General features: G+C 40.8%; 1 long non-coding RNA gene across 1 annotated transcript in view; it reads right to left on the bottom strand.

Annotated features, from left to right (window-relative positions):
• Nucleotides 1-23,264: 23,264 nt before the first annotated feature.
• The window catches only part of LOC138357695 (uncharacterized), a 4,690-nt gene continuing 2,742 nt past the window's right edge, over nucleotides 23,265-25,212 (bottom strand). The window contains exon 3 of the long non-coding RNA XR_011225116.1: nucleotides 23,265-23,544. This is a non-coding gene — a long non-coding RNA (uncharacterized lncRNA). The remainder of the gene's footprint in view (nucleotides 23,545-25,212) is intronic.

The raw sequence follows: 25,212 nt of genomic DNA, 5'->3' as shown, positions 1-25,212 counted from the left end.
ATTCAATACCCATTGTTTCTGTTCTGTCTTGTGTTGATACTTTTAATACCCTATTAATATCCCCTGTTCTGTCTTGTGTTAATGCCACATCATCCTTCCCACCTCACTCAAATGTAGATATAATATCAGAGAGACGTAAGTTCTAATCAGTTGTGTATTTGTGAAGTCTTTGAAAATGTAATAAGTTTTACGAAACGCGCCCGTGTCGCGTCAGACTAGAAATAAAAATGAATTTTGGAGAAGTGATTTTTGATTTACCTCCAACAGTGAAGCATAATGTACGAAAGATTGAGAAAATTCGTGTTAGAATTATTAATCTTACTTTTTCGGTCATATTTAATAATATATATATATATATATATATATATATATATATATATATATATATATATATATATATATATATATGTATATATATATATATATATATATATATATATATATATATATATATATATATGTATATATATATGTATATATATATGTATATATATATATATATATATTTATATATATATATATATATGTATATATATATATATATATATATATATATATATATATATATATATATGTATATATATATATATATATATATATATATATATGTATATATATATATATATATATATATATATGTCGTACCTAGTAGCCAGAATGCACTTCTCAGCCTAGTATGCAAGGCCCGATTTGCCTAATAAGGCAAGTTTTCCTGAATTAATATATTTTCTCTAATTTTTTCTTATGAAATGATAAAGCTACCCATTTCATTATGCAAGAGGTCAATTTTTTTTATTGGAGTTAAAATTAACGTAGATATATGACCAAATATATATGTATTATTATATATGACCAATATATATGTCGTACCTAGTAGCCAGAACGCACTTCTCAGCCTAATATGCAAGGCTCGATTTGCCTAATAAGCCAAGTTTTCATGAATTAATGTTTTTTCGACAACCTAACCTACCTAACCTAACCTAACTTTTTCGGCTACCTAACCTAACCTAACCTATAAAGATAGGTTAGGTTAAGTTAGGTAGGGTTGGTTAGGTTTGGTCATATATCTACGTTAATTTTAACTCCAATAAAAAAATATTGACCTCATGCATAATGAAATGGGTAGCTTTATCATTTCATAAGAAAAAAAATTTGAGAAAATATATTAATTCATGAAAACTTGGCTTATTAGGCAAATCGGGCCTTGCATAGTAGGCTAAGAAGTGCGTTCTGGCTACTAGGTACGACATATATATATATATATATATATATATATATATATATATATATATATATATATATATATATATATATATATATATATATATATATATATATATATATATATATATATTAATATAGGAAATAGGAATCCTATTTCCTGTTTCAGCTGAAAGAGGAAATTAGCTAAGGGCCCATGGTAATAGGATATAAGAAAGTGTTGTAGGGTATTAATAATTTATTATCCTGATACATGTGAAAGGTGCTGCACCTAGGCCAAGTTTCAGCATCTCAGCCTAAATAGAGAAGGAGAAAAAAAAAAGAAAAAAAAAAAAAGATTTTTCAACAATGTTCAATTGCTCTCACAGCCCACAATTTTGAACCAAAATCATTTCTACGACACTCAGGTATGACCTTACTATATAATAAAGATTTGCATGTCACATCATTATCGCAGATGTATTTAGTGCAATAATACAGATTTATAAAAGTTTCCCAAAAACGTATGCAACAAAATGAAGTGTATCATTATTTATAAAATCAATAAATCTACGTAGATAAGAATAATGACATCCGTTTATAGAGGCATAAACTCTACATATAATGTGCAAGTTTCATGTAAATTGAATAATAAATAAAGGCTGTGAGAGCAGATCTAGTTGTAAAAGTTGGAGTTGCGTAGCGCGCGCGACAAGATACTCATACTCGCGGTCACTCGTGACAATGCGTGATTTACGCATTGCAGCCAGCTCGTACCTTCTATTGAGAGCTCGCATGCATCTAGCTTTCAATGCTTTTCTCTTGTTCGTTTGGTAAGCCATATTGCAGTACAAATAGCAAAAATAGCATGAGTTCTGGGAGATATTGTGAGAGCGCGTCAGTGATACATCCACTCCCTTTGAAACACACACAGTGACTGAGGGGCTGAGCCACGTACCACCTCTCTCTCACACGATACTGTTGCCAATGAGTGAGTTTATATTCATTTTATGCATAACATGTTATTTTCAACGCTATTACGAAAAGTAAGACTTCTACAACGTAAGATACAATACCCCGCGGCGCACCAACGCCGCGAGGACCAGATTCACGAAAGTTGCAGCGGGAAATTTGACTCTAATTACGTTATTTTTCAACATAAGATAAAACGGTTTGCACCACAGTGTTGCCAGAACGTTGTAGTATTTTTCGTAATTTTTCATAAATATTCCATTTTTCTTCGGGTTTTCGGTTACCATGGCCCCTAAGCTGAAATTCTATTTTAGCTGAGCCCTGATACTAAGAAAATAGTTAGAGGGACAGAAGCCCTAAACCAGAAAATAGTAAATACAGAATATGCGGTCATATTCAATGAGACATGTTTGAAAGAAAACCTGCTGCCAGTATACACCAATATATATATATACATATATATATATATATATATATATATATATATATATATATATATATATATATATATATATATATATATATATATATATATATATATACATATATATATATATATATATATATATATATATATATATATATATATATATATATATATATATATATATATATATATATATATTATTAAATATGACCGAAAAAGTAAGATTAATAATTCTAACACGAATTTTCTCAATCTTTCGTAGATTACGCTTCACTGTTGGAGGTAACTCAAAAATCACTTCTCCAAAATTCATTTTTATTTCTAGTCTGACGCGACACGGGCGCGTTTCGTAAAACTTATTACATTTTCAAAGACTTCACAAATACACAACTGATTAGAACTTACGTATCTCTGATTTTATATCTACATTTGAGTGAGGTGGGAGGGGTGATGTGGCATTAACACAAGACAGAACAAGAGGGGATATTAATAGGGTATTAAAAGTATCAACACAAGACAGAACAGAAACAATGGGTATTGAATAGAAGTGTTTGTAGAAAGCCTATTGGTCCATATTTCTTGATGCTTCTATATTGGAGCGGAGTCTTGAGGTGGGTAGAATATAGTTGTGCAATAATTGGCTGTTGATTGCTGGTGTTGACTTCTTGATGTGTAGTGCCTCGCAAACGTCAAGCCGCCTGCTATCGCTGTATCTATCGATGATTTCTGTGTTGTTTACTAGGATTTCTCTGGCGATGGTTTGGTTATGGGAAGAGATTATATGTTCCTTAATGGAGCCCTGTTGCTTATGCATCGTTAAACGCCTAGAAAGAGATGTTGTTGTCTTGCCTATATACTGGGTTTTTTGGAGCTTACAGTCCCCAAGTGGGAATTTGAAGGCATAGACGACGTTAGTCTCTTTTAAAGCGTTCTGTTTTGTGTCTGGAGAGTTTCTCATGAGTAGGCTGGCCGTTTTTTTGGTTTTATAGTAAATCGTCAGTTGTATCCTCTGATTTTTGTCTGTAGGGATAACGTTTCTATTAACAATATCTTTCAGGACCCTTTCCTCCGTTTTATGAGCTGTGGAAAAGAAGTTCCTGTAAAATAGTCTAATAGGGGGTATAGGTGTTGTGTTAGTTGTCTCTTCAGAGGTTGCATGGCGTTTCACTTTCCTTCTTATGATGTCTTCGACGAAACCATTGGAGAAGACGTTGTTGACTAGGACGTGCCTTACCCTACAGAGTTCTTCGTCGACTTGCTTCCATTCTGAGCTGTTGCTGAGAGCACGGTCGACGTATGCGTTAACAACACTCCTCTTGTACCTGTCAGGGCAGTCGCTGTTGGCATTTAGGCACATTCCTATGTTTGTTTCCTTAGTGTAGACTGCAGTGTGGAAACCTCCGCCCTTTTCCATGACTGTTACATCTAGAAAAGGCAGCTTCCCATCCTTTTCCGTCTCGTAAGTGAAACGCAGCACGGAACTCTGCTCAAATGCCTCCTTCAGCTCCTGCAGATGTCTGACATCAGGTACCTGTGTAAAAATGTCGTCAACAAACCTGCAGTATATGGCCGGTTTCAAGTTCATGTCGACTAAGACTTTTTGCTCGATGATACCCATGTAGAAGTTTGCAAACAGGACACCTAGGGGAGAACCCATGGCGACCCCATCTACTTGCTTATACATGTGCCCATCCGGGCTCAAGAAGGGTGCCTCTTTAGTACAAGCTTGGAGTAGTTTCCTCAGAATACTTTCTGGCATGTCAAGAGGAGTACAGGCTGGATCACGATACACTCTGTCGGCTATCATTCCGATTGTCTCGTCCACAGGCACGTTGGTAAACAGCGATTCTACGTCCAACGAGGCTCTTATCCCTGTGGCCCGTGTGCCCCGCAGTAAGTCCACAAATTCCTTTGGAGACTTCAGGCTGAAGGCGCAAGGAACATAAGGAGTCAGCAGGCCGTTGAGTCGCTTCGCCAGTCTGTACGTGGGTGTGGGTATCTGGCTAATGATTGGCCGAAGTGGGTTTCCAGGCTTGTGCGTCTTGACATTTCCATACGCATATCCAGGTTTATATTCCCCAATGATCTTTGGCAGGTGGAGTCCGGATTTCTTGGCGTTCACAGTTTCGATCAGTTTGTTGACCTTTGCTTTTAATTCGGCTGTAGTGTCCTTCGTTACCCTTTGGAACTTAGTTTGGTCAGAGAGTATGATGTTCATTTTCGCCAGATATTCGTCTTTTTTAAGAATGACATATATTGGCGACTTGTCACCTCTCCTGACAACTATCTCCTTGTTCTCACGAAGGCTTTTAGCTGCCGCTTTAAGCTCGGGGGACAGTATGGTGCTTCTGTAGTTGCCTCGATTCTTTCCTCCTTCTGCAATAAGTTCTGCTTGTAAGGTATCTTTGGTAGTGACCTTCTTTTGTGTCTCGAGGTCGAATATGTCGTCCAACAGAATTTCCAACTCTACTTTCCGGGCCATTTCACTCGGTCTGGACATAACATGACAGTTTATGCCCAGATTTAGGAGAGTGACTTGGTCCTCAGTGAGGTTAATTCCTGCAAGGTTCAGGAAGCCATCTCTTCAGGAAGCTCATCTCATATGTATATATACATATATATATATATATATATATATATATATATATATATATATATATATATATATATATATATATATATATATATATATATATATATATATATATATGTCGTACCTAGTAGCAAGAACGCACTTCTGAGCCTACTATGCAAGGCCCGATTTGCCTAATAAGGCAAGTTTTCATGAATTAATTGTTTTTCGGCTACCTAACCTACCTAACCTAACCTAACCTAACTTTTTCGGCTACCTAACCTAACCTAACCTATAAAGATAGGTTAGGTTAGGTTAGGTAGGGTTGGTTAGGTTCGGTCATATATCTTTGTTAATTTTAACTCCAATAAATAAAAATTGACCTCATACATAATGAAATGGGTAGCTTTATCATTTCATAAGAAAAAAATTATAGAAAATATATTAATTCAGGAAAACTTGGCTTATTAGGCAAATCGGGCCTTGCATAGTAGGCTGAGAAGTGCGTTCTGGCTACTAGGTACGACATATATATATATGTATATATATATATATATATATATATATATATATATATATGTCGTACCTAATAGCCAGAACGCACTTCTCAGCCTACTATGCAAGGCCCGATTTGCCTAATACGCCAAGTTTTCCTGAATTAATATATTTTCTCTAATTTTTTTCTTATGAAATGATAAAGCTACCCATTTCATTATGTATGAGGTCAATTTTTTTTTATTAGAGTTAAAATTAACGTAGATATATGACCGAACCTAACCATCCCAACCTAACCTAACCTAACCTATCTTTATAGGTTAGGTTCGGTTAGGTAGCAGAAAAAGTTAGGTTAGGTCAGGTTAGGTAGGTTAGGTAGTCGAAAAACAAATAATTCATGAAAACTTGGCTTATTAGGCAAATTGGGCCTTGCATAGTAGGCTGAGAAGTGCGTTCTGGCTACTAGGTACGACATATATATATATATATATATATATATATATATATATATATATATATATATATATATATATATATATATATATATATATATATTTATATATATATATATATTATATATATATATATATTATATATATATATAATATATATATATATATATATATATATATATATATATTATATATATATATTATATATATATATATATTATATATATATATATATTTATATATATATATATATATAATAAGTCGAGCAACAAATATTTTACATTGAACAAAAAATGAGATCGGAAAAGCAGTATTGCCACCTCTGCTATACAGAAAAAAAGACCCTGGATACACCCTGTGGGTAGTAATGGACTCCCATACCGACCCCGTGGGCAGTAGTGGACCCCCTACCTACCCTGTGGGCTGTAGTGGATCCCCTACCGACTCAGTGGGCGGTAGTGGACCTCTTACCGACCCTGTGGGCGGTAGTTGATCCCCTACCGACCCTGTGGGCGGTAGTGGACCCCCTACCGACCATGTGGGCGGTAGTGGATCCCCTACCGACTCTGTGGGCGGCAGTGGACCTTATATACTAATCCTGTGGGCGATATTGGACCATATACTCATCCTATGGTTGGCCATGGAAACCATACACATCCAGTGGGCCTTATTGAACCCCATACCCATCCTGTGGGTGGTTGTGTGCCCCATACCCATCCAGTGGGTGTTATTGGACCCCATAACCTTTTTGTAGGTGGATGTGACCCACATACCCATTCTGTGTGGTATTGGATCCCATACTATTCTGTGGGTGGTTGTGAGCCCCATACCTATCCTGTGGGTGGTATTAGACCCCATACCTATCCTGTGGGTAGTATTGGACCCCATATCTCATCCTATGGGTGGTATTGAACGTCATACCCATCCTGTGGGTGGGTTTGAAGACCATACCCAACTTGTGGGTGGTATTGAACCCCATATACCCATCCTGTGGGTGGTATTGGACCCCATACCCATCTTCTGGGTAGTATTGAACCCCATATCCATCCTGTGGGTGGTATTGAAGGCCATATACCCATCCTGTGGGTGGTATTAGGCCCCATACCGATCCTGTGGGTGGATGTGACCCCCCTTTACCAATCCTGTGGATGGTATTGAACCCTATACCCATCCTTTGGATGGTATTGGACCCTATACCCATCCTGTGCGTGGTATTGGACCCCCTTACGCACCTAACAGGTGGTAGTGGACCCTATACCCATCCTATAGTTGGTATAGTAGACATTATACCATGCTGTTTGCAGCAGTTTACCCCATAGACATTCCAACGTAACATAGTTTTCTGTTGACGTTCCTACAAAACATTCTTTAAAGATTTTTAGAGCACAAACTATTGGATATAATGCTGTTTGGTGAAGCACTGTTATTCTATGTAATAATTTATAGTGCTTAATATAATTTACTAAGAACAACTAACATTTCTCAAAACATAATTACGAACCTTCAATAGGATGTAGCTGATCTGTAATATTCTAAGAGCATGGACATTAGTAGGTAAATTTCACAACCCATGTGGAACCTGAAAACTACAATTTTCCTTATAATTGAACCAATCACGACTATTCTTCGGTCTACGGCGATGGACGGGTACTGTAAACATAAATTGGTACGTGAGGAAGAGTTTGAGCCTTGGAAAAAAATGCAACTGAAAATATACCACATATGTACTAATTCCTATTCAACATATTGACTTTAAGCATTAAGTCATGTACGTCCTGTCTTGTGCGACAGCGGGTTGCATTCTTACAAACATGGACAGCAAGAAACACATCATGAATAATACATAAATATTCACAATAATCTTCTTAAGCTGCACAAATATACGGTGCAAGCACTTACAGCATCAACTACTAAAATATATAAAACATATAATAAGAATATAACATCATCAAGTTTTAAATCATTTACAAGTAAATCAGCACTTACAAGTAATTATAATCATTATCTCATCACGTAAATCAGGAAATTTAGGGTCGTTCATCATATAGGTTTTCTCAGGGAAAACATCTAGACAAAGCATCAACCAGAACATTTAACTTGCCAGGAAGATGATGAATGTGGAGATTGAATTCCTGCAAATACAAAGATCACCTCAAATTTTTTTGATTATGGATTTTCATTCGGTCAATAAATATTTAAGTATTATGGTCAGTACATACATGAACCTTATTTCCATGTAAATATACCTCAAACTTCTTGCATGCCAACACAAGAGCATAAGCCTCCTTCTCAATAACAGAGTAATTTCTCTCTGTACTAGACAATTTTCTCGAAAAAATTATATACATGATGCTCAACATTATCACATCCAATCTGGAGTAGGACAGCACCTACACTCCAATCAGAATCATCTATATACATGATAAAAGGCTTAGTAAAATCAGGACTAGCGAGGACTGGGGATGAAGATAAGATACCTTTTAAACCATCAAAAGCTTCTTGACACTGGGTAGTCCACATAAATCTAACTCTCTACTGCAACAAATCAGTCAGAGGTGAAGCTACCATTGAAAAGTTCTTACAGTACCTCCGGTAATAAGCGCACATCCATAAAAATCGCTGAACCTGTTTTTTGTTAGTCAAGATAGGATAATTTACAACGGCATTAATTTTATCAGATAGAGGCATAACCCTACCTTGACCAACCTCGTGCCCTAGATATACAATTGTACCTCTAGCGAAGTTACAATTTTTAGGGTTAACAGTAAAATTGGCCTCTTGCTAGTGAGCAAACAACAAATTTAAACCCTGCAAATGATCTTACCAAGAATCACTAAATAGAACAATGTCATCTAAATTAGCATAGCAATTTGGAATATCCTGCAGCAACAAATTCATTAATCTCTGGAAGGTTGCTTGGGCATTTTTAAGACCAAAAGGCATAACGTTATACTGAAAACAACCATCAGGTGTTACAAAAGCTGAATACTCACCAGCTTGACTTGTCAAAGGCACTTGATGATATCCATTGGACAAATCGAGTTAAGATATAAATTGACAGTGACCAATCCGGTCTATACAATCCTCAAACCACGGCAATGGGAAAGTGTCTACTTCAGTTACCTTATTTAACCGCCTGTAGTCAGTACACAGACGCCAACTCCCATCCGGTTTAGGAACTAACAAACATGGTGAACACCAGGAACTGTGACTGGGTGTAACTAGACCATTTTCCAGGAGGAACTCCACTTCCCTCCTGGTAATATCTCTCTTTTTCTGGAGATACTCTATATGGATGCATACGAATAGGGGTGGTGTCTGTGAGCTGAATATCATGGGTCAAAACAGAGGTCTGGGTAGGAACTTCTCCAAACAGATTAGAATACTGGTGTAGTAACATTCTCAACTCTCCCTGTTTAACCTCATCCAAGTGTCCCATCATCTCCTCAAAGCTTGAATTACAAAAGGTATGATTAGACGAGTCATCAGATATATGGTTCTCAGGGGTGACTGTGTACTGTGCTACACATGACACTGACCGGAAGCCGGTCGGCCAAGTGGACAGCACACTGTACTTGTGATCCTGTGGTCCCGGGTTCGATCCCGGGCGCCGGCGAGAAACAATGGGCAGAGTTTTTTTCACCCTATGCCTCTGTTACCTAGCAGTAAAATAGGTACCTGGGTGTTAGTCAGCTGTCACGGGCTGCTTCCTGGGGGTGGATGCCTGGTCGAGGACCGGGCCGCGGGGACACTAAAGCCCTGAAATCATCTCATGGTAACCTGACCTGGAGCCTTGAAATGCTTTTAACCTGTTAATGTGCACTATCAAGACCTTGGTAGCGTCCTGCAGAATTAATGTTATAAGTTAACTCAGAACGTCTGCAAACAACTTCAAACAGACCTTCAAAATGATGAGCTAAAGCAGTTTCCACTCTGGACTTTAAACAAGAACAAGATCACCTGGCTGAAAACATCTCAACTTCACCCTGAACTTCTTGTCATGGTGTTGTTTCATCTTCAACTGCGACTTTGTTACGGACCCGAGCCCAGCGTCCGAGCACGGAGCAGTGACGACCGCGCCATCTGTGAGTCAGCTCCCGAAACCCCCTCCAAATGGACGACGCCATCCTGTGAGGACGAGATATACTGGCCACAAGGGCTAGTTTCCCGTCCTGATCAGCTCATAACACAGCCACTGCTGACCTCTGGTGAGGTGGAGCTTAGACAGCAACGCCATCTATGGAGTGGATAGGTGGGCGTTTGTGTCTAAGCCTGTAAGTGAGGTGCCCTAGAGTGTCCCTATTACTGATGACGTGTCTGATTACAGAGTCGACCTGGGACTGCTGTAATGGAAGTTGGATCAGTCTACCCAAGGCAGCCGTCTTGTCTCCAAGTATTTGCTGCAGCAGCTGTGAGTCACCCCCCGGATGAACACTGTGGTGTTACCCTGCCTGTGACGTGGCAGTTGAGGGATTGTCGTACCAGGGGCTGATTGGTGGAGACGCTTAACCACTGGGGTGTTGTGGCGAGGAGAGTGGTCTGTGGGATCACACGAGGCTCCTGACTAGGTCTCGCTACCCTAGTATCGGTCGTGGAGTGGCCTAACCTGCGCTGCTGATTGGAACCTGCCAGCTACCGGCTGGACTTGTGGTTGATGGCCTCCACGACGGTGCCCCCAGTGGAACTGTGATTTGGCTGGCCTGTGGCCAGGGTAGACTTAAGAGACTCGAAGGATTCGTCGTCAGGCCACAAGTGGACCCAGAGCTTAGCATCGTTGAGCACCGTGAACGTCCAGAGTCTTCAGAGGAAGACTACGTTGTATATTATAGTGTTTATTCCTCCCCCTTGTGATAATCTTTATATTATTTATGGTGATGGTGATAATTATATTATTAAGTTTTTGCCTTTGTCTCCCTTCCCCTTTTATTTTACTTGCGTTCCGGATCACATCCCTTGAAAGCCACTACTAACTTGGGGCCGGATACCCTACCTCTAACAACATCAGAGAAAGAACCCGGTTGCGACCCGAGAGGGCCGTAACAGACTTCTTCAGGTGCTCGCTTGCCACGTCTTGGTACTTCTTCAACTTCGACTGGATCTCACTCAGCAGGCGACTTCCATCAGAGAGAGAGACGTTTCCCAACAACCTTTCACTCAGCAACTGGATTGGGCCTCTCACTTGGTGTCCGAAAACTAATTGGAATGGGGAACAACCCAAGGAATGCTGTAAACCATTTCGAGCTGCAAACAAGATAAAAGGTAAGTCTTCATCCCAATTACGTCTGGAGTCTTCACCAACAGTTCGTATCATCTGCTTCATAGTCTGGTGAAATCTCTCCAAGGCACCTTGACTTTGTGGATGATAAGTACTGGACACGCGATGTTCTATTTGGTACTTCTCAAAAAATCGTTTGAACTCTGCAGACCGAAAATTGCTACCGTTGTCAGTCTGGATAACTCGAGGTAGTCCAAACAAAGTACAGAATTTTGTCAAGTGATGGATAACTGTCTTTGCTCTTATGTTTCTTACTAGATAAGCTTCAGGAAACTTGGATGTGGCACACATTAAGGTTATTAAAAATACATGACCTGACTTTGTCCTATTCAAAGGGCCTACACAATCGATAATGATGTGGGAAAAAGGTTCACTTGGAACTACAATTGGATGCAGGGGAGCTTTAGGTACACTCTGATTAGGTTTACCCACTATTTGACAGGTTACACACTGTCTACAATATTTACCAATATCTTTCTTAAGACTGGGCCAATAAAAATATTTTGATACCTGTATAACATTCGACTAATCCCTTGGTGACTGCTTAATGGAACGTCGTGGGCAGCTGAGAGGACTTGTTCACGGTATGTTTTGGGGACCACAAGCTGGGTAACACTCTCACAGTCCTCTGAAGAGGGAGATAACTTACTTCTCCATCGTCTCATCAGCATCTGATCTCGGAGGAAGTATCCAACATCATCTGCCAAAACATCCTCCTCCTTAACAGCTTCAGAAAAAACAGGCATATAAACTAGGATCACTCTGTTGACGTTGGGTTAAGGTGTGGGATTTTACATCAAAATTAGGGGAAGAGGTAGTAACAGGAGGTACAACTTCCTTACTTGGCACAACTCCCTCAACTGTACTAACTTCATCCAACCTAGACATAAAAGTGTCAACCAAGTTGATTTCCGGTTCTAACGTTGAAGGTTTTCCAGCCATCCCTCCGGTTGTAGGATTGGAAACATCACTCTGGGACTTGGCGACACGAGATCTGGTGACTGCGCAGGTTGGATACACTTCAGGAGCAATCTCACTCGTTGCTGAGAGAACTCTACTTGGGTCATTGAACATGATGGGAAGATGACTGTTTATATAATGCCGGCAATGTCATTTCCAAGAATTATATCGACACCAGGAATAGGTAAGGTATCACACACACCTGCAGTACATAGTCCAGGAGTATAGGGGGATTTAATGTAAACTTGCATGAGGGGAACACGTTGTACTACCCCAACTATACCCTGTATAAGAATTACTTCGTCCAGGTCAATCTTCTTGACCTTGGACAACATACTGGAAGTAATCAAGGTTAACGATGCACCAGTGTCTCTAAATATAATTGCAGGAATCCACTTGTCTACAACTCCAATTATATTAGCATGAATCACGTAAGGTTCAAAATTAACAAGCAACCCTACAAAATGTCTCAGAATTATGACCCTGCCTTCTTTTACTCACCACCAAGGCATTTGGTCGTTATTTCGGATGTAACCTGAAACAGTGACGAACAACATGCCCTTTCTTGTGACAATAATTACATTGTTTCACATCAGTCGAACTTGTCGAAACTCATGTAGCTCTACTAAGGTTACCAGTAACCTTAGATTTACCAGATGCTTGGTCTGCCCTGGCTGTAAGAACAGACGTAGCATGATAATGATTATTCTTTGACCTCTCAGGATTTGCCTGCCTAGAAGTGAATGTTTTAGGTGCCATGTTAAAACTGTTATACGGTATCTTAAAAATCGTCTCATGTTCATCTGCCAACATAGCTAAATCATGAACATCCTTGTAAGAACATTTACCTGTGGCTAGTGCCATGGTCAACTTTACAGGCAAACAAGACAAAAGTTCTTTAATAAGGACGAGCTGCTTAAGGGACGTTAAATCGGGCGGCATTGTTTCATCTGGACCCAGTAAGGTGTTGGCTGGTGAGTGAGGAGGGGGAGTGGTAGGGTGGGGGGAAGGGAGGGTCGCCTGAGAGGCGGAAGAGCTAGTTGACTGGGAGGCGTTAGGGGGTATGGGTGATAAGGCAGGAATGGGGTTGTTGGGTGGGGTAGGGTTGGGGTTAGTGAGGGAGATAGGGTTGGGTTTAGTGAGTGGGGTAGAGGTACGTGGGTTTGTGAGAGGAATGGGGTCTGGTTGGGCCTGTGTGGGATGGTGGTGGATCACTCCACCACTACCCCAGGCTGTTGTCTGCCTACTGTAAGCTGGACCCCGGCTTGTCTGCCTACTGTAGGCTGGACCCTGGCTTGTTGTGGTACTGTTCACGGAGTCATTCCCGCCCCTGTTCACTGGTCCACCTGCTGTCTGCGTCGGCGTCCTTCTCAAGCCCTTCCAGTCAGGCCTCTTGCTGCAATATCTATTCCAGGCATGATGGGGCTGCTTGCAGTTGACACATCTAGGTATTACCCCGCCACCCCCACCCGGTGTAAGCTTGGCCAGACACTGCTTGGTGTCGTGAGAGCCACTGCAACACCCACACCTAATTGGGCGATCACATTGCCACGTTCTGTGATCCCACCGTTGACAGTTGCCACACAAGGACGGGCTGCCAATATACCTCTCCACTTTGCACGCCCTCATGCCTGGTATTTTAATGACTGGGGGCAGGTCTCCCTTCCACAGAGCGATTGCCTGATTTTTGGCCAGTCCCCCCTGGTCCAGTGTTGCGCTCGACCCAAACAATCTGTTCATTGTCCTTGAGATATTCCACGTCAACATGAATACTATAGTTCTTAATTATAATTTTAGTTTGTCTAGTCTGTGGGTTTGCTTCCAACAATTTAACATTCTTACCTTGATACTCAAGACTGGTCTCTGTGAAGTACTTCAGGGCACTGTGCCCCTGCACCCATGCACTAACATTGCCACCTACACACCTGCTCTCTATACGATACTTTCCTCTGTGGGCGCGGGCGGCCTCAACAATCCATCTGTACTTCTCTGCTGCTGTCAATCCCATTGCAGGAAAGATTAGGGTGTGCCACTCACTGTCTTCGTCTTGTCGTCGTTGTTGTTGTTGATGTTGTTGAGGTTGCTGTTGCTGCTCACCCTGTCGCTGTAACCTGTCCCGTCTCTTGCCACTTCTGCCTTGGACTAGGCAGTAACCATCATCCCCTGTTGTAGAGTCACCTGTACCAGTACTGTTGGAGGGCCCCGGGTTGGGATCTTCACCGGAGGGCCCCGGGTGGGGATCAGCACCCGGGGGCCCCCGGGGGGGACAGGAGCCCCCGCCGGGGGGGGGGGCGTTATGGTTTCCGGGCACACCAGCCATGGTCACTTGTCTCAAAGTCTTACTTCTCGTATCCATCTTCTCGCAAATTCTTTGTGTACTTATTTTGTATTTCATTATAATCTCTTTAATGTATTGAATTATTATTATGTATCATTATGTAAGGTTGTGCCTTATATTGTTAAGGTGTTGTATATTAAATTAGAAGTTCCCGAGTGAGTTTCTGTTGTAAATGAGTTTGAGATTTGAAAGCTGAAGGTCAATTGGAGTTGGTTACAGTGTCGCCTCTTGGCAAGGTTGGCTGAAGGAGCCACTACTCTCTGACCTCTTCAGGCAAGCAGACCTGTTAGCGTTTTGTTCCCTGATTTGGGTAGTAAGTTTGATAGATTTACTCTTATGCAACAGTATGTATTTAAATGGATCATTTATACTGTGTTCAACATATATACCAGGTGGTAGGTGAGTTTGATGTGTTTTAGTGAGGTGATATATTTTGAGGAACTTGTGCAATGCTAAGGTGATGTACGTGATATTATTCCTCTTACCTCATGTGTTATTGGTTGACTCACCACCACCTTTGTTTGGTATTAGTGGCATATAGGCACTAGTGTTCCACTGTGCTAGGCAAAGTTACTAGTGTCAGCTAGTGTTGATTGATGCAGTTTACAGACTTGTTTGATTGATCATGCCCAGCTGTTGAGAAGCTGGATATAAAGTGTGTGTGGTATTAGTAGAATGTTTTATTTATTAATGTTGTGGAATGTTATTAATGCCAGTAAACTGGAATATTTGTTGCTAGCCTTTTATTCCCCTAGAACCTTGATATGTGGCCAGGCTATGTGTTCCAGTGATGCTGTAAGTTACTCCCTTAAGATATTAATATGGGGGTCTTATCTCCCCTACCAAACATTTTAATTTGGCCTGTCTGGGATCATCAATATGGTAACTCCTGTTGTTTCAGGATCTTTATGGTGTAACTCCTGTGTTACCAAGACCATTATTGTTGTAATCTTAGTGTTCAGGAATAATAATTATGTATGACACAGTAGAACTGATCCATGATTATTTTCTAGTTTGTTGTGCCTATTTGAAGTGAATGTTGCGGTATCATTTCCTTGAAGACGCTTTGGCGACTTATGTTTCTGTGCATGATTCAGCTTGCAGTCCTATGTGAACCTAGTTATTACTGCACTTGCAACGCTGCAAGACAGAGGTTACCTTGAGGTGCTTCCGGGGCTTAGCGTCCCCGAGGCCCAGTCGTCGACCAGGCCTCCTGGTTGCTGGACTGATCAACCAGGCTGTTTGACGCGGCTGCTCGCAGCTTGGCGTATGAGTCACAGCCTGGTTGATCAGGTATCCTTTGGAGGTGCTTATCCAGTTCTCTCTTGAACACTGTAGGTGTACATGTACATGAGGTAAGTGTACATGTTTCGTGCAGGTGGGGCATATGTTAATCGAGTATATTCATATTGTGGAACAATAATTTTTTTGAAAGTGTCCTAATAATTAATTATTATGGAGCAATTAGTAAAATAAATTTGGCAGAATCCATCAGTAGATAGGATTAAGACCTTAACTAAATCAGTGTTGATTTGTATGGGAAAAACCCTAGAGTTAGAAGTGGTACCCAGAATGACTAAAGCTTAATCGCTGAGAATTATTTTTCTGCATCTATTAGAAGATGGCTTGTTAAGTGATAAGGTATTAGAAGAATACCCTGATGAGTTTGTGAGTACTGCCAGACTAAGAAGGCAGGAGTTACAAATTCAGCTTAAGCAAGTTGAGTTAGAAAGGTTTAAGTGTGTAGAAAAAACTAAACAAAGAGAAGAGGAAACTAAACAAAGAGAAGAGTAAACTAAGCAGAGAGAAGCAGAGTTAGAGACAGTTAGAATTAAACAGCAGATGACTGAGGCACAGATTAGGCTTCAGGAGAAAAAGCTAGAAGCTGCAGCCGCTGCCAGTAGTAAGGATTCTAAAAGAAGTTCTAGTAGTAGTCACAGTAGTGGACTTTACTTCCCTAAAGGGTTTGAATTACCCAAATGTGATGAGAAGGACCCCGAATTATTTTTCTTACACTTTTCAAAGTTAGCTAATAGTTTAAAATGGCCAGAGGATTCTTGGGTGACCATTATGCAAGGTCAGTTGTGTGGGAAGGCACAAGAGATTTTCGCTTCGCTCCCATTTGAAGACAGTTTTCATTGCCCCACAGTTAAAAAGAGGATCTTGCAAGTGTATGAACTCAATGCAGAAGCATTAAGACAAAAGTTTGGAGGTCTCAAGCGTGCACCTGATCAGACAGTTACAGATTTTGCTCGAGTAAAATAGTCAATTTTTGACAGGTGGCTAAACCGAAATAATACTCATGACTTTTTGTCCCTTAAGCAGCTCGTCCTAAATAAAGAACTTTTGTGTTGTTTGCCTGTAAAGTTGACCATGGCACTAGCCACAGGTAAATATTCTAACAAGGATGTTCATGATTATCTATGTTGGCAGATGAACATGAGACGATTTTTAAGATACCGTATAACAGTTTTAACATGGCACCTAAAACATTCACTTCTAGGCAGGCAAATCCTGAGAGGTCAAAGAATAATCATTATCGTGCTACGTCTGTTCTTACAGCCAGGGCAGACCAAGCATCTGGTAAATCTAAGGTTACTGTTAACCTGGGTAGAGCTACATGAGTTTTGACGTGTTCGACTGATGTGAAACAATGTAATTATTGTCACAAGAAAGGGCATGTTGTTCGTCACTGTTTCAGGTTACATCCGAAATAACGACCAAATGCCTTGGTGGTGAGTAAAAGAAGGCAAGGTCATAATTCTGAGACATTTTGTAGGGTTGCTTGCTTATTTTGAACCTTACGTGATTCATGCTAATATAATTGGAGCTGTAGACAAGTGGATTCCTGTAATTATCTTTAGAGACACTGGTGCATCGTTAACCTTGATTACTTCCATTATGTTGTCCAAGGTCAAGAAGATTGACCTGGACGAAGTAATTCTTATACAGGGTATAGTTGGGGTAGTACAACGTGTTCCCCTCATGCAAGTTTACATTAAATCCCCCTATACTCCTGGACTATGTACTGCAGGTGTGTGTGATACCTTACCTATTCCTGGTGTCGATATAATTCTTGGAAATGACATTGCCGGCATTATATAAACAGTCATCTTCCCATCATGTTCAATGACCCAGGTAGAGTTCTCTCAGCAACGAGTGTGATTGCTCCTGAAGTGTATCCAACCTGCGCAGTCACCAGATCTCGTGTCGCCAAGTCCCAGAGTGATGTTTCCAATCCTACAACCGGAGGGATGGCTGGAAAACCTTCAACGTTAGACTTGGAAATTAACTTGGTTGACACTTTTATGTCTAGGTTGGATGAAGTTAGTACAGTTGAGGGAGTTGTGCCAAGTAAGGAAGTTGTACCTCCTGTTACTACCTCTTCCCCTAATTTTGATGTAAAATCCCACACCTTAACCCAACTTCAACAGAGTGATCCTAGTTTAAATGTTTGTTTTTTCTGAAGCTGTTAAAGAGGAGGATGTTTTGGCAGATGATGTTGGATACTTCCTCCGAGATCAGATGCTGATGAGACGATGGAGAAGTAAGTTATCTCCCTCTTCAGAGGACTGTGAGAGTGTTACCCAGCTTGTGGTCCCCAAAACATACCGTGAACAAGTCCTCTCAGCTGCCCACGACGTTCCATTAAGCAGTCACCAAGGGATTAGTCGAATGTTATACAGGTATCAAAATATTTTTATTGGCCCAGTATTAAAACAGATATTGGTAAATATTGTAGACAGTGTGTAACCTGTCAAATAGTGGGTAAACCTAATCAGAGTGTACCTAAAACTCCCCTACATGCAATTGTAGTTCCAAGTGAACCTTTTTCCCACATCATTATCGATTGTGTAGGCCCTTTGAATAGGACAAAGTCAGGTCATGTATTTTTAATAACCTTAATGTGTGCCACATCCAAGTTTCCTGAAGCTTACCCTGTAAGAAACATAAGAGAAAAGACAGTTATCCATCACTTGACAAAATTTTGTACTTTGGACTACCTCGAGTTATCCAGACTGACAAAGGTAGCAATTTTCGGTATGCAGAGTTCAAACGATGTTGTGTTAAGTACCAAATAGAACATCGCGTGTCCAGTACTTATCATCCACAAAGTCAAGGTGCCTTGGAGAGATTTCACCAGACTATGAAGCAGATGATACGAACTGTTGGTGAAGACTCCAGACGTAATTGGGATGAGGACTTACCTTTTATCTTGTTTGCAGCTCGAAATGGTTTACAACATTCCTTGGGTTGTTCTCCTTTCCAATTAGTTTTCGGACACCAAGTGAGAGGCCCAGTCCAGTTGCTGAGTGAAAGGTTGTTGGGAAACGTCTCTCTTCCTGATGGAAGTCGTCTGTTGAGTGAGATCCAGTCCAAGTTGAAGAAGTACCAAGACGTGGCAAGCGAGCACCTGAAGAAGTCGCAGTTGAAGATGAAACAACACCATGACAAGAAGTTCAGGGTGAAGTTGAGATGTTTTCAGTCAGGTGATCTTGTTCTTGTTTTAAAGTCCAGAGTGGAAACTGCTTTAGTTCATCATTTTGAAGGTCCGTTTGAAGTTGTTTGCAGACGTTCTGAGTTAACTTATAACAATAAGTCTGCAGGACGCTACCAAGGTCTTGATAGTGCACATTAACGGGTTAAAAGCATTTCAAGGCTCCAGGTCAGGTTACCATGAGATGTTTTCGGGGCTTTAGTGTCCCCGCGGCCCGGTTCTCGACCAGGCCTCCACCCCCAGGAAGCAGCCTGTGACAGCTGACTAACACCCAGGTACCTATTGTACTGCTAGGTAACAGAGGCATAGGGTGAAAGAAACTCTGCCCATTGTTTCTCACCGGCGCCCGGGATCGAACCCGGGACCACAGGATCACAAGTCCAGTGTGCTGTCCGCTCGGCCGACCGGCTCCCGGTCAGTGTCATGTGTAGCACAGTACACAGTCACCCCTGAGAACCATATATCTGATGACTCGTCTAATCATACCTTTTGTAATTCAAGCTTTGAGGAGATGTTGGGACGCTTGGATGAGGTTAAACAGGGAGAGTTGAGAATGTTACTACACCAGTATTCTAATCTGTTTGGAGAAGTTCCTACCCAGACCTCTGTTTTGACCCATGATATTCAGCTCACAGACACCACCCCTATTCGTATGCATCCATATAGAGTATCTCCAGAAAAAGAGAGATATTACCAGGAGGGAAGTGGAGTTCCTCCTGGAAAATGGTCTAGTTACACCCAGTCACAGTTCCTGGTGTTCACCATGTTTGTTAGTTCCTAAACCGGATGGGAGTTGGCGTCTGTGTACTGACTACAGGCGGTTAAATAAGGTAACTGAAGTAGACACTTTCCCATTGCCGTGGTTTGAGGATTGTATAGACCGGATTGGTCACTGTCAATTTATATCTTAACTCGATTTGTCCAAAGGATATTATCAAGTGCCTTTGACAAGTCAAGCTGGTGAGTATTCAGCTTATGTAACACCTGATGGTTGTTTTCAGTATAACGTTATGCCTTTTAGTCTTAAAAATGCCCAAGCAACCTTCCAGAGATTAATGAATTTGTTGCTGAAGGATATTCCAAATTGCTATGCTAATTTAGATGACATTGTTCTATTTAGTGATTCTTGGTAAGATCATTTGCAGGGTTTAAATTTGTTGTTTGCTAACTTGCAAGAGGCCAATCTTACTGTTAACCCTAAAAATTGTAACTTCGCTAGAGGTACAATTGTATATCTAGGGCACGAGGTTGGTCAAGGTAGGGTTATGCCTCTATCTGATAAAATTAATGCCGTTGTAAATTATCCTATCTTGACTAACAAAAAACAGGTTCAGCGATTTTTATTGATGTGGACTACCCAGTGTCAAGAAGCTTTTGATGGTTTAAAAGGTAAGTTATCTTCATACCCAGTCCTCGCTAGTCATGATTTTACTAAGCCTTTTATCATGTATATAGATGATTCTGATTGGAGTGTAGGTGCTGTCCTACTCCAGATTGGATGTGATAATGTTGAGCATCATGTATATTATTTTTTCGAGAAAATTGTCTAGTACAGAGAGAAATTACTCTGTTATTGAGAAGGAGGCTTATGCTCTTGTGTTGGCATGCAAGAAGTTTGAGGTATATTTACATGGAAATAAGGTTCATGTATGTACTGACCATAATACTTAAATATTTATTGACAGAATGAAAATCCATAATCAAAAAAATTTGAGGTGGTCTTTGTATTTGCAGGAATTCAATCTCCATATTCATCATCTTCCTGGCAAGTTAAATGTTCTGGTTGATGCTTTGTCTAGATGTTTTCCCTGAGAAAACCTATATGAAGAACGACCCTAAATTTCCTGATTTACGTGGTGAGATAATGATTATAATTACTTGTAAGTGCTGATTTACTTGTAAATGATTTAAAACTTGATGATGTTATATTCTTATTATATGTTTTATATATTTTAGTAGTTGATGCTGTAAGTGCTTGCACCGTATATTTGTGCAGCTTAAGAAGATTATTGTGAATATTTATGTATTATTCATGATGTGTTTCTTGCTGTCCATGTTTGTAAAAATGCAACCCGCTGTCGCACAAGACAGCACATATATGACTTAATGCCTAAAGTCGATATGTTGAATGTGATTTAGTACATATGTGATATATTTCTAGTTACCTTTTTTACCAAGGCCCAAACTCTTCCTCACGTACCAATTTATGTTTCACAGTACCCGTCCATCGCCGTAGACAGAAGAATAGTCGTGATTGGTTCAATTATAATGAAAATTGTAGTTTTCAGGTCCTACATGAGTTGTGAAATTTACCTACTATTGTCCATGCTCTTAGAATATTACAGATCAGCTACATCCTATTGAAGGCTCGTAGTTTTGTTTTGAGAAATATTAGTTGTTTTTAGTAAATTATATTAAGCACTATAAATTTTTTCATAGAATAACAGTGCTTCACCAATCAGCATTATATCCAATAGTTTGTGCTCTAAAAATCTTTAAAGAATGTTTTGTAGGAACGTCAACAGAAAACTATGTTACGTTGGAATGTCTATGGGGTAAACTGCTGCAAACAGCATGGTATGATGTCTACTATACCAACTATAGGATGGGTATAGGGTCCACTACCACCTGTTAGGTGGGAAAGGGGGTCCAATACCACACACAGGATGGGTATAGGGTCCAATACCATCCACAGGATGGGTATAGGGTTCAATACCATCCACAGGATTGGTAAAGGGGGTCAAATCCACCCACAGGATGGGTATGGGGTCTAATACCACCCACAGGATGGGTATGAGGTTCAATACCACCCAGAAGATGGGTATGGGGTCCAATACCACCCACAGGAAGGGTATGGGGTTCAATACTACCCAGAAGATGGGTATGAGGTCCAATACCACCCACAGGATGGGTATGGTCCTCAATACTACCCACAAGATGGGTATGGGGTCCAATACCACCCATAGGATGAGGTTTGGGTTAAAAAAAATCCATAGGATGGGTATGGGGGTCACTTACACCCAAAGGAATGGTATGGGGTCTACTATCGCCCCCCCCCCCTGGATGGGTATATGGGCTTACTACCGCCCACAGGATGAGTATGGCGTTCAATACCTCCCACAAGATGGGTATGGCCTTCAATACCACCCACAGGATGGGTATGGGGTCTAATACCACCCACAGGATAGGTATATGGCCTTCAATACCACCCACAGGATGGGTATGGGGTTCAATACTACCCAGAAGTTGGGTATGGGGTCCAATACCACCCACAGGATGGGTATGGCCTTCAAAACCACCCACAGGATGGGTATGGGGTTCAATACCTCCCACAAGATGGGTATGGGGTCACTACCACCCACAGGATTTGTATGGGGTCCAATGCCACCTACAGGATGGGTATGGGGTCCAATACCACCCACAGGATGGGTATGGGGTCCAATACCACCCACAGGATGGGTATGGGGTCCAATACCACTCACGGGATGGGTATCGGGTCCAATACCACCCACAGGATGGATATGGCGTTCAATACCACCCACAGGTTGGCTATGGGGTCCAATACAACCCACAGGATGGGTATGCGGATCACATCCTCCCACAGGATAGGTATTGGGTCCAATACCACCCACAGGTTGAGTATGGTGTTCAATACCACCCACAGGATCGGTATGGGGTCCAATACCACCCATAGGATGAGATATGAGTAGTATGATTAGAGCCAGATAGGCGCACTTAACAAACAATGGGGGGTACTTATCAGACAATGGAATCAGAGGCGGGGAGCCAGATAGGCCCACGGAATCAGAGGCGGGGTGACAGATAGACCCACCTCAAATTGTAGTCTACGGTGTGCCCCACCACATTTCACTTACACTGTGTATCTCCGTTTAAACACTACACTCATTATATAAATATAGGACTAATTAAGGATATATATATATTCTAACAAGTCTGAATGGCCCCTCCAGGACTATGTGCATATATGTCCGGAGCTATATAGGATATATATATACTCAAAATAAAAGTGGGGGAAAAGAAATAACACTTGTTTTATACAATATATTAACAAAAGTACATAGTGGCTTAAACGTAGTCGTAATCTAATTCCCCCCCATAATATTGTCTAACTAGACCCCTCCTCCGTGCCCACAGGTCTGTTGTGGGGTCTTCCTCCCCCTCCTGGGGTGATGATGACGATGAGTCATCATCCAGAGGGAGAAAGAGGTGTTGTGGTTCTACTTCCTCTCCTAGGGGGCTACTGTCGTCATAGCGTTCACTCTCACTGGAAGGGTGTCGCCCTTCCTCACCGTGTGGCTCGATGACGTCATCACTTTCACTTCCAGCGGTCACCCCTTGGGTTGAGGTGGATGGGTGGGGGTCAGGTGGTATGTCTGGATGGCCATAGCCTAGGCTTTTGTATTTATTTAGGTAATAGCGTTTATCATCAAATGCACTTAAACCCCTCTTAGTATTATGGGTGGTGACCATTTGCCCTCCTAAATTCCTAATTTGGTAGTATTGAAAAGTATTTACTACTGAATTGTTGTGAAGGGTTTCTTTAAAATGGCTATGAGTTAAAGATCTTTGCACAGCGCGGGGGATACCCTTAGCAGTAATGGAATTTGAATTGTTGTGCAACAGCAAACTATACATTTTGGGCTTGAGAGCTACAACTTCAAGGATGTGTCTATCTGAAACCTCTGACTTTAAAAGACCTAAAACACCCTTTTTAGAAGGATCATACAAGGGGTGAGTTTCAGGGAAGTTACTGGTATCGATCCATGATCTAAGGGGTTCTTTCCCCATCTCGTTAAAGACATCTTCAGTCATTAAACTGAAGATGAAACTGTCTGTATCGCTGTATATCAGTGCTGCCCTATCTGAATAGTGGTTCTTAAGTACCCTGTACCAAAAATGGTACAAACTGTATTTTGCTAGCTCAAGAATCTGGAACCCAATGTAATTAGGATGAGTAATTTTAATGAATGGTCTGGAACTGACAGACAATAATTTATTGTCACCTAAATGCACCATACGTTTAAAGCGAGGATTCTTCACCTCTCGTAAAAAGACCCTAGCTGAAGTCACTAGTTTGGTGTCAATGGCATAACGGGCTGGGTTCAGTAGTGTTTTACCAAAAACACTGTTCGTCAGTAATTTGAAGAGTGTTTTCCTATCGTTACTGGTGGAAGCATTTCTATTGTTAACGTTGGTGTTAACAAATTCTGCCATAAAATCAGACTGGTGGAACTCATAAATGGCATGAATAGCCCCTACTTCAAGACCTATCTCAATAAATAACTGTAAGAGGTGTAGAGATATGAAATAATGTTTCTTTGGGAGATGATCCCCTACCAACTTGTTGTTTTTTTTGGGGAGGTGTGTGATGTTGTTTGTTTCCAGAAGTCCCCTACTAAATGGTGAGATATCCTCCATACTTATTCCCCTATGGTGTAAACAAAGGGGTAGATCGTCTGTCAGTCTAGCTATTTCAGGTCTCACATGTTTGGTGTCAATTAATAGCCAGTACCCTTTGTTAGAAGAGAATGGCTGTTCTGTCATTATCTTCCCTTCGCTAATGAAGGAGTTCATCTCATCAGATGACAACCTTCTTAGACCACCATAGGGTAATTTCTTAGTCATACAACTCCCGTAAAGGGAGTTGAAGTCTAAGTAAAGTAAGAAAGAAGACCTATCCTCCTGGGGGTTAAAAGATGGGTTGACATAGCGGTTGTTAGCTCTGGCATAACTCCTAACTGCAGTTGTAAAACCCCCTCGTATGTTTTGTGATATGAGATTGTGCAACGTCACATCTGCACTTAACTCCAACGATATTTTGCTACTTTTCAAGAAGCAATCATAGGAGTAGCCTGGAAGGCTACAGTAGTGAGTCATCTCTAAGGAAAATATATCATTTAGAATTACTCTATGGTGAGTAAAAATGTCAGCCAGTAAACCGACATCACACCTTAAATAAACAAGGAGATAATCCTTTAATGACTCACATCCCGTAGCCTCCC

The sequence above is a fragment of the Procambarus clarkii genome, chromosome 79 (genome assembly GCF_040958095.1).
Source record: "Procambarus clarkii isolate CNS0578487 chromosome 79, FALCON_Pclarkii_2.0, whole genome shotgun sequence".
Taxonomy (NCBI): domain Eukaryota; kingdom Metazoa; phylum Arthropoda; class Malacostraca; order Decapoda; family Cambaridae; genus Procambarus; species Procambarus clarkii.
The sequence above is the reverse complement of the archived record's forward strand: the minus strand, read 5'-3'. Positions and strand labels throughout refer to the sequence as shown.